Genomic DNA, 10,895 nt, shown 5'->3' with positions numbered 1-10,895 from the left:
CACTGCTCACATTGAGCTAATAGCAATTGAGGTTAATTGCTATCCCACCCGGGGGGTATGATGCCAGGAGGCATATTCCACGGTAGATTCCGTGAGGTTTTGCAGTGGATTCCGTAAAACTATATTTATTTGCGGGGACTCGTACACAAGGTGGACTCCTTATGCGAGAAGTTGACGGGGACGCCAATCCTTTTCAGGCATCATGTTAATTTAATGTGTACATGGGTGACTCCACAGTAGGTGATTCCGCAAAATAATGGACATTTATGAGTTTAGAGTGCACTCATATTAAATTAAGGTTACGAGAGAGTTCCAACCTATTTATTTATTTTGTAGCTGAAGACTACTAGATATTCACTTTTGTTGTTTTAATATTATTATTTTCTAACAATTGTGAATACTTCAGTTGATGTGTAGAACAGGTGCGGCGGTGGCGTTGGGAAGCAATGGGCGATAGCATGTATTCAAATTATCTAAAAGAAATTATCATTTTTGATGGGCGTGCGTCTTATTATTAAAGGCATGGCACTAATATTTATTTAGGCACACTTATTTATTGAAGCGCTTGATAAATATTTATTATTTTTTATGTACATGGACGTACAATTTAAATATTTTATTATTGGACATTGTATTTGGGCACAAACCGACTTTTGGACCGCCCAACCGCTTTATTCTTTATTTGGACAAAAGTAAACAAAAAAGCTAAAGCATGCTTATTGTAAAATTTGGGCTATTTTTTAGCTTTGAGATGAATAAATTTATAAATACATACCTTGTGAAGTGCTCACACAAGGCACAGGGGGGAGATTGTACCTAATTTGTCTTTTTGCCTCATGTCATGCAAGTCTATCTTCTTGTTTTTTGAGCTTAAGTAGAGTTCTTTGTTCTTGGGGACCTTCCGACGCTCGCTACATATGCATCCAGCATCTGATTTGTGCACCAGAGAGAGAGAGAGAGAGAGAGAGAGAGAGAGAGAGAGAGAGAGAGAGAGAGAGAGAGAGAGAGAGAGAGAGAGAGAGAGAGAGAGAGAGAGAGAGTGTGTGTGTGTGTGTGTGTGTGTGTGTGTGACACCATATATTGGAACTGCAACACTCACAATGTGTGATCAGCCTTCCCTTATTCAAATGTCACTGAAAAAATAAAGAATGAAGTGCCAATGATGGGCACCCAGCACTTGTAGTGTACATGTGTACAAGTATTATCAATGCAATGAATACACAAGTGGCTACGCACAAGTGCCTTTATCCCCAACAACCTTCCACTTAAAGGCGAATATGCCCCTAGTGAGAAGAGAACAAGGAAAAGTGACAAAGTATAAATGTACAGAAAGTACAATCGGATGAGGAATAGATGTCATCTCATCCTACGCCCATCATCTTCCTAAGGAAGGAAAAGCATTCTACTAAGAGACTTTTAGTGGTAGATCTAATGGAGGTCTAAATTGAGCTACAGAACCAAAGCCAAAACCAAGCGTAAGGTAGTCATCTTGATTACAAGAGAGAAGACTTTCATTAAAATCGACACCATGCTCCTACTTAAAACCCTTAACAACCAATCTAGCCTTATAGGCTTGGCTTTGGGCATCTATGGGTACTCTTCACCTTGTATGCCCACTTATAAGATAAAGTATGTTTTCCACTAGGCAAAGAAATCAAATCCCACGTATGATTTTTCTACAGTGAGGCATACTCTGATTGCATGGTTCTCTCCCAAGAGTGTCTATCACCTCTGTACATGGCCTCATCATATGTAAGAGACTCATTGTTATCTATTATTATAACATAATCAATAGAGGGCGTAAATTGATCATGCTGATGTCTATCTCTAATAGATTGTTGCAAAATAGATTGTGAAGCATGTACCACTTACCTAACATCATGGTCCTGGGCCACTGGAGCATCAAGTGCTATAGGCTGTCTAACTGGTTAAACAATAATAGGAGGATCCTCCTAAAAGATTACCCTGCATATCTCAATGGCATGCTCAAGCTAATTATGTGCATATTCTTCTCATGGAAAACAACATCATGGGTGCAGATAACCTTTTGAGCTTGTGGACCCCGCAATACCCCATCTCATCTACATCCCCATAATCGAGAAATATGCATTTCATGGACTTAGGATATCTAGCTCATTACATTTGTCCTTAGAAACATGGCAGAAGGCCTCACAACCAAAGATACCCAAATGAGCATATGATAGAGGTTTTCTAGACCATATCTCATTTGCAACCTAGTAGTTAAGAATATTTCATGGGGATCTATTAATCAAATGTAGGGTAGTCATCATCAATGAAAGTAACAAAATACTTCATACCACCTAATTATTTGCATGGCATAGATCCACAATTATCAGTGTGAACAAGAGCTAGAGGCTCACCCATATGCATAATGCCAAACTTCTCATGTGAGTTATGAGTCTACTAGTCAAAAAGACAATAATCACAAGAACCAAAACACTTATAGTCAAGGGACAAAAGATACTGCAAATGGGTAAGCATTTCCATTCCCTTTAATGACATGTGCCCAAGGCAACGATGCCATAACAATACATGTGGTACTACAACCATTGCCAAAACATGTACGATGGACCCAGAGTGCTGGGCTTGGCACCTCATGCTAGGACAAGACTCCCATGTGTAATCTTCCATGAGGAATCATCATAAGAGATATCATAGCATGCATCATACAACTGTCCAGTTGAAAGTAGGCTTTTAGTCAACATGGCATACAACATGTGAAGTAAACACATTGCTTGAAGGAATATGCGATTGGACATCTCCAATACCAACAATATCCAATGCCGAGTCATTACCCAATCTAACAGATCCTGTCATACTGGGATAGGAATAGAAACACTCTCGATGAGGGGTGACATGAAATGAAGCCCTTGAATCAAGTAGCCAACACTGAGCAAAGGTAGAGGAGGCATTAGTCAACTGTGAACCATCAAGAGAATAAGATGCCAAGATGTAATCATCATTAGAATTAGTCTTCATGACATTAATCTATTCAATCTTGATATTGGACTTGCTAGGGATAATGCTACAATCATCATTCTTTTTCTACACTTTACCCTTTCCTTTTTCTTTGCACTTGTCATCATCACACATTTCATGGCGCTATGGCCGAATATGACCCTACTTCCCAAAATAGTGACAAGTCAATACGGACTTACGACTACGAGACTTACTACGAGACTAGCCATGTGACTGAGTCATTATTGCTCCTACCAATATTGCCTCTAAAATTGTCAAAGCATGAGAGATGTGGGAAGTATATACATTCTTTCTATTGACCTCTTCATTCAAAAAAGAGCACCCTCTACATTCTGCAATTTTAGTCCATCAATAGGCATATTTGTACTATAATGCAAGTAATGAAAGCACAATCTAAGGCAAATAGGATTTTGTAAATGATAGCAAATCAATCTAAAAAATCACTACCAAATCAAGGACAAATCAAGGACTAAGCAAACTACCACAAGTGGCGAGCTATCCACAAACTGTAATCAAGTAACAATCAAATCTAATGATTGTCCTCAGATAGAATGCATAAAACTAAAATGTAATAGACTATAGTAGTATGCCAACAACCGATGATGAGAAACCAAGAAAGAAAAACCAAGAACAACCAACATTGAAAGCTGTCACAACTGTAGTGTCAATAACCATACATACAACTATATAAATCCAAAGCTCTATATAATATCCAAAGTAGCATAGGTAACCCCCATCGGAACAAAATCCCATGCCAAATAAACAATACAAGCTCAAAACATCAAGTACACGGCATCCAAGTATCCAAGACACATGAAACATAAGGCAAGAGCATAAAACCCAATAGATTCTTCGAGCTCGCAACAACTGTGTAAACCACTGAAGTAACCAAGGTATATAACCACATCCAAGATTAATATAACAGAGCCCAAATCTCACCTCAAAAGCATACCATAGCATATTGGGAAGTATGCATAACAACCAAAGTAGCGGTACATCCACTGAGTATCCCGTAAAGCATCAATGAGCATTAGGCATAAGCTCTTCATTGATATAAATGCTTGCTGCCTTATTACTATAGCACTGAAATGATGGTGAAATCTAATCTATTTCAAGCTCAAATCATTCTGAAAAGCATACCATACCATCTAGGCACCAAAGTAGCATTTCCAAAGCATCAAACATGCATTATGGAATTTATTGTTTGTTGTCCAAACTAGAACTATTATGTTCTATGTGAAATACAGAATAGAAAACTACATAGAATCAACTCTCTAAGTGTCTAGATCTATAGATCTCGTTACACTCTTTGTTTCTAGCCATAGAGCATCTAAATTTGATATTGTACGCAAAAGTTAAGACAAAAATACGACAATGTTGTCAAGCTGTCATACCTATCCACGACTTCTATAGCATGCTCTATATGTAGTCAAAATGGATAAAATGGCTACTACTCAACTCAATAAGCACTCAATAAGGCTTAGCTAATCCTTGTGAAGTTCCTCAACAAGCGCAAGCTAGAAGGAGTTGGAAAAATGAAAGACTTAGTGCATACCTTGAGAGGAAGAAACATTGATTGCCATGAAACCTTGAGTTGAAACTTTAAATCTGTGGGTTGAAGCAAAGGATGAAGAAGCTCCTCAAATGGTTGGCTCTAGTACCAATTGAAAGGTAGAGCCCAAGTGGAAATACACAAGCAAAATCAAGAGCAAAGCAAGAGTTATGGCAAATGGAGTAGGACAACAAGAGAGGGAGACACTGTACATGGGAACTTCAACAATCCCAATGTGTGACCGGCCTTCCCTTATTCAAATGTCACTGAAAGAATAAAGAATGAAGTGATGGTTATGGGAGTCCACCACCTGTAGTGTACAAGTGTGCAGGTGCTGTCAACGCAAATACATGTGCAGTTAGGCACATGTGCCTTTACCCCCAACTGGCAACCTACATCCTTAGGTGCAATTATCTAGAGGGTAAGCTAGCACCAAGGGGGGGCGTTAAAATGTATGATGATAGATGTTGTGTTACAAGCACATATAAAAATTTGTATCCCATAAGCAAAGAGGGAAGAGTGTGTCCGCGCTAGAATGCTATATAAGCATATACTTGGCTCATAGTTCATGCAATCAATAGACAAAAATCTTGGAGCATTGTGTTGTAAGTCCATGTCTCACTAGCTTTCTCTATTCAGTTTCTTTCTTCATTTGGTTGAAAAATGCGTTCACTTGATTTCTTTCCACCCTACTAGTAATATGGCTCTAGATCCACCATGAATGTCATCAAATGGTTGCCATTTTCACATTTGCTTATGGGATTGCATTTGCACAAAGTTCTCAAGGTTAGCACTAAATTTCACTTCAGATAAAAATAATCAAAGTGACTAGCACAATCATTACCTTAGAACAAGGTGAAAAATACTAATGAATAAAATGCACTAGATGAAGATATTTTTAGAATAAACAAATGTTTACAACCTTTTTCACCCCATAATTTAAAGCTCGAATACCATCATTTGTTGTGAAAGTTAACATTATCTCATTTTTAATTGTTGATCTTGTGAGGATCTTTGTAAGAGGGGATCAATGTTATCCAATTATGGATCTTGTAGGTTGTTGGATGACATACATCATCCTCTCTTGTATTTCATACATCATCCAATTGTGGATCTTGTAGGTTGTTGGATGACATACATCATCCTCTCTTGTATTTCAAAATGGGTATACCCATATAGAGCTATATAATTTCCTAGAAAAAGCCATGCGTGGCTCTCTAACTTACACTTATATGATGAAAATGCAGCCTTTATGTCACATCAAAACCTCCTCTTCAAATCTATCCATGCTTCTCGAGCCCACTTTAATACCATGCCAGAGTGATGCAATGTGGAATCATGTACTCAAATTAATAGAACGAACACACACACACACACACACACACACACACACACACACACACACACACACACACACACACACACACACACACACACACACACACACACACACACACACACACACACACACACACACACACACACACACACACACACACACACACACACACACACACACACACACACACACACACACACACACACACACACACACACACACACACACACACACACACACACACACACACACACACACACACACACACACACACACACACACACACACACACACACACACACACACACACACACACATAGAGCAAGAGAGAATATAATGTTGAGAATACATGACACTAAATGATGAATAAACAAGGAAAATTTTTAAAAGCACAAGATGTTGTGCACGTATGATAGCCACAAAATTACATATACAAAACTAAAAGATATAGTGTGCATTCCAAAATAGACCAAGAAAAGAGTAAGATGATGCAGTAAGCCAGCTAGCTTGGATTGGCCTGGTCGGCTTGCAATGTGGTAGGTAGGCAAGCCAAATGGCCAATTAGCCATGCCCTACCAGATTGGCCCTACCTTGCCTATGACTATTGCTTGGTGTCCTAATGCCCTTCTTGCTTCTTTGCAAGCACATTGCCCATTGCCTAGGTGCTTGTGCTTTGCTGCAAGTTGCCCCTTCTCATGGTACTACTTGCATTGGTATCCACCTTGTCCATATTTCCCACCTAGTTTGCTCACTTATCCATACATGCATGATTTAACATAAGCTACTCTTCTAATAAGATTAAGGTGTGAATTTTGATTTGTTTATGTCAAGCATCAAGGTCATCAAGTTCAAGTTTGCATTAAAGGAAAATGATTTATTAGAATGCACATAACCTTCCATAGCCAAAGATTAGTGTAAGTGATAAATATTAAACCCAACTCCTCAAACATGGGGATATTTGATAGTTTAAAAAGGGATTCCTAATAACAAATTCAAAGAAAAGCATTAGCATAGTTGAGTTAATCACAAAACATAAATCACTAGAATTTTATGGCTTATCGATACCATGCCAGGAGCATTCTAGACCAAAGCTCTAGTCCCAAGTGTGAATTGATCCGTGCAAATCCATAACCTTTGAGGGATAACTCATAAAGAGAGGGAAATTTTTAGATCCAAGCTTTTATGAGGTGCATGAAGAGATACACTGTAGGCAAAAATGAATTGCCCATTAATAGAAAAAAGCAAGCGCTCTTGTTGAATTGAGACATGTAATCCCTCCCTCCCCTCACACCCCCACTTTAAAAAACAACTATACAAACACTCTCTATATCCACCTTCATCATTTCGACGATTAGCAAGAGCAGGCTATGGTGTTGCCTTGAGCACATGGAGAGAAGCCTAAATCTCCCATCCATTGCCCCCCCTTTCCTTTCTCATTAATCTTGTCCTCTCCTCCCATAATATCGAGTTGTTTATTGCCATCTTCTTCTTCTTTATTGGTCTCATATAAGCCTTTTCATTTATAAGATTAGCTATCATCTTCAACTCATTTATTTTTAACACCCCCCCCCCCCCCAAGGGATTCAGTACTATATGTAAACCCTTCTTATCATGTGCGTTTAAGGCCTATTATCTAATGAATTGTGCAGGAATAGAGCACACCCTTTTCATATTTAATATGTGAATGTACGCTTTAGATGATGCCCTCCTATATGTAAAAACCCCCTCTCACAATCATCATGGAGATATCTTGCGAATACATGATAATACACCCTTATTGAATTTTTTAGAGCTACAGCTCCACATGATACCTCAGAGCATACCCTAGACCAATTGGTGGTCCCATCACAAGGAGTCACCTTAGACAAAGCAATCGATAGATGTAGAGCATGTTGCCCACGATCTATTGATTCATGTCTGCACGCTCATGGCCCTAATAAAGAGAGAGATCAAAGAGACCAACATCTCTTTTATCATTTTAGAAATGAAATCCATGAAAGAGATGACTCTAAAAAGAGGACACACACAAGCATCCTCCTTAGAATGTTTACATGGTATAAGAGGGTACACACACACTCTCTCTCTTTAGATGGTATTAATAAGAGACCCCCATGTAATAAAAACTCTCCTTAAACAAGTATTAATCTTAAAAGTATATAATTCCCATCCATAGAGTGCACCGCCTGATAAATCAATGTAATAATAAATTTACTAGCCAATTCTAAAAAAGAACACAAAAGTTTGATACAAACTAAGCATATGTATCAAAGTCCTTCTACCAAATGTTTTAAATTAGAATAATAATCACCTAGGAAACTAGAGCCTTAAAATTAGTCTAGGCCATTACAGGAGAATCTTTATGAGTTGAATGTTGCCTAGGGTATTAGACCAAGGGCCTCAATAATCGATTAGAGAATGAGGGGAAATGGCTTGTATCTAGGTTGTCAATGTCAATGTCATGCTTGAAGGATAAATAACATGGTTACAAGAACATGCTTAAAAATATTGGATACTTAATAGGATGGTTGATTAACACATCCTTAGGGTGGCAAGGAGAGAAACAGTGAGAAGAAGACCACCACTAGGGAGGTGTATAAAGAAGGGTGAGAGTGAGTGACATGTATGGCTGAGTGGGGTGATGGGGCAAGGGAGGATAGATCATCATCTTGATGGGTCAAGGTGGCATTCATAATTTATATCATCATCATCACCATTGTAGCGACTTTCCTCTCCAATCCCACATGTATGATAGCCATTGTTCTCATATCATAACACTATCATGAAATCATGACTTCAAATGCAATCTTGATCCTTCAAAACAAAAATTGTCCTCATTTTCTTATGCTAAATGTTTAGTTCTCAATGTTTACCCATGCACCCACGCTTGTGCTTTTCGGGCTGCTTACCAACAACTACAACTAGCTAGTTATCATCTAATGCTTCACCCACGGTATAATCACGATTCTTCATAAAAAGCATGATGAAAATAAGGGATAATTAGCAAAAAACTAGAGTTTTACTGAACTCAAACCCCCTTAGATACGTAAGATTTAATGATTGCTTGTCAGTGCCTAGAATGTGAGTTCAAATCATATTCATCAAGCAATGATGTCTTATTTTTGTATTTTCAATATTTTTATGTCAAAAAAAAACAAGTTTCCTAAATCTCATCAATATTTTGAAATTCAATTCTACTCTAAAAAACAAAAACAACCACGGATTGGTTCCCTTTCAACTCACCCTTTCTAAACTAAGGCATGCGAGGTTTCCACATCAAGCTCTTTATGGCAAGAGAACCCATCTCACTTGAAGTTGGCATATATCCACACGAGGTGTGTGGTCTCAGAGACTCAACAATAGAGATTCTGTCATGTTCAGGCAATAGAACCAAAATGTAGGACCACTTCGCCTATGTGCCAAATCTAAATGGAAACATGCATATTAATCATGGGCCCTCTTTGACCAAGACATTGGATGGTCTCTCACCCCACGAGCTCTCCTACCATCTACCCCCACTCACTTAGCTAGTCTTAGACTACATCCGCAACCTATCAAGTAAGCATAATAGATCAAGTGAATAATCTGATCTAGAGAAATCACCAACTATTGTAGTCAAGCATTTGTTAATGAGCTCATCCCATCAATCATGCTTCCAAGCTCCTCACTTCTCACTCCTTTGTCCCTCACAAGCAAGAAGTTGATCTTCTTTGTTTGTTCCTCCAAGATGAAGTGAGTCCACACACACACACACACTCTCTCCCCCAAGCCCCCTCAAGCTCTCTAGCTTCTGCCGTAGATTCTTTATCCCTCTACCTCTCAAACTGGGAAAACTGACAAAGGAGAGAAGAAGAGAGGGAGAAGTTTTAGACAAGATGCAAGAGAGAGAGCTCACAAGCCTAGTTGCCATAGCCTAGCTCACAATCAACAAAGAAAGCTTCAGTGATGGCTAATACCATAGAAGTAGAAGAGATAAGCTTTTGATCATTATTCGGGTGGAATGCTTACATTAAGGTTTTTGCAGCCTTATATATGAAATTTGAATTTTAAACCTTAGGCAGGGCCTAACTCTTATCAGTGCTGCCTGCCACCCATTGCCTTTAGGGTCATGTGACCCATTAGACCATCTATATCTAATTCCTTGAAAAACTTGACTCATTCCAGTCGTGCGCCATTATATGTACCTTGATCTACAATTTGTATAGGAGTGAGCCCGTCGGTGCTTAGAAAATTTTAATTTTGCATCTTCTTCTTTTTGTTCAAGCCCTGTGATATGTCAATGTCAGCACATTTTCTCATTTTTTGTGCCATGCAATCCTTTGTTGTTTTCTACTGCTTGCGTTTTTCTAATTGTTGACTTTTTTTGAATTTTCTTCATGCTCGTCTTTGGATCTCTATTCTTTGCCTTTTCTTGCTTCTTAGCTATTTCTTTGCTTTTTCCACTTCGAACTCGTAAATAATTGGTTAATAGTCATGGTGCATTTTATGGATACTGTGGCTATTGATGGTTTATCTAAGAATGATATATGGTATGTAGACTCAAGTGCCTCTGATCACATTTGACTTCTCATGGAGATTGGTTAAGAGGGATGTGCAGTCCAAAGTCTCCAAGCTATGTGGAGACAACGAATGATATAGCCCATCTAAATACTTGCATTGAAAATTTTCCCTTAAGTGTGCAAGATGGTAAAACAAACATACCAAACATAACTAAGAACCTGGTGTCTAATGGTCAAATGGTGGAATAGGGATTGCAAATTTGGTTCACATTTGATGGTTGTTACATAGAGGACCTTGGAAATGGTTGCAAGTTGATTACGAAAGGTAAGCATGTTGGTAGATTATTTACTCTTAATATAGATCTACCCAAAATAGATGTTGCTATCTTTGCACAAGAGGCTCAAAAGTTGTGGCTCACATTGAAACTTGTTTCTTGTAAATGTGTAGTGTTTGAAAAATGTATAGTAAAAAAAGATTGTGGATGGCTTACCAAAGTTCAGAGTTGAT

This window comes from Lygodium microphyllum, chromosome 22 (assembly GCF_053477565.2).
Source record: "Lygodium microphyllum isolate KBCC chromosome 22, Lygodium_microphyllum_v1.1.10, whole genome shotgun sequence".
In the NCBI taxonomy this organism is placed as follows: Eukaryota; Viridiplantae; Streptophyta; class Polypodiopsida; order Schizaeales; family Lygodiaceae; genus Lygodium; species Lygodium microphyllum.
The sequence above is the reverse complement of the archived record's forward strand: the minus strand, read 5'-3'. Positions refer to the sequence as shown.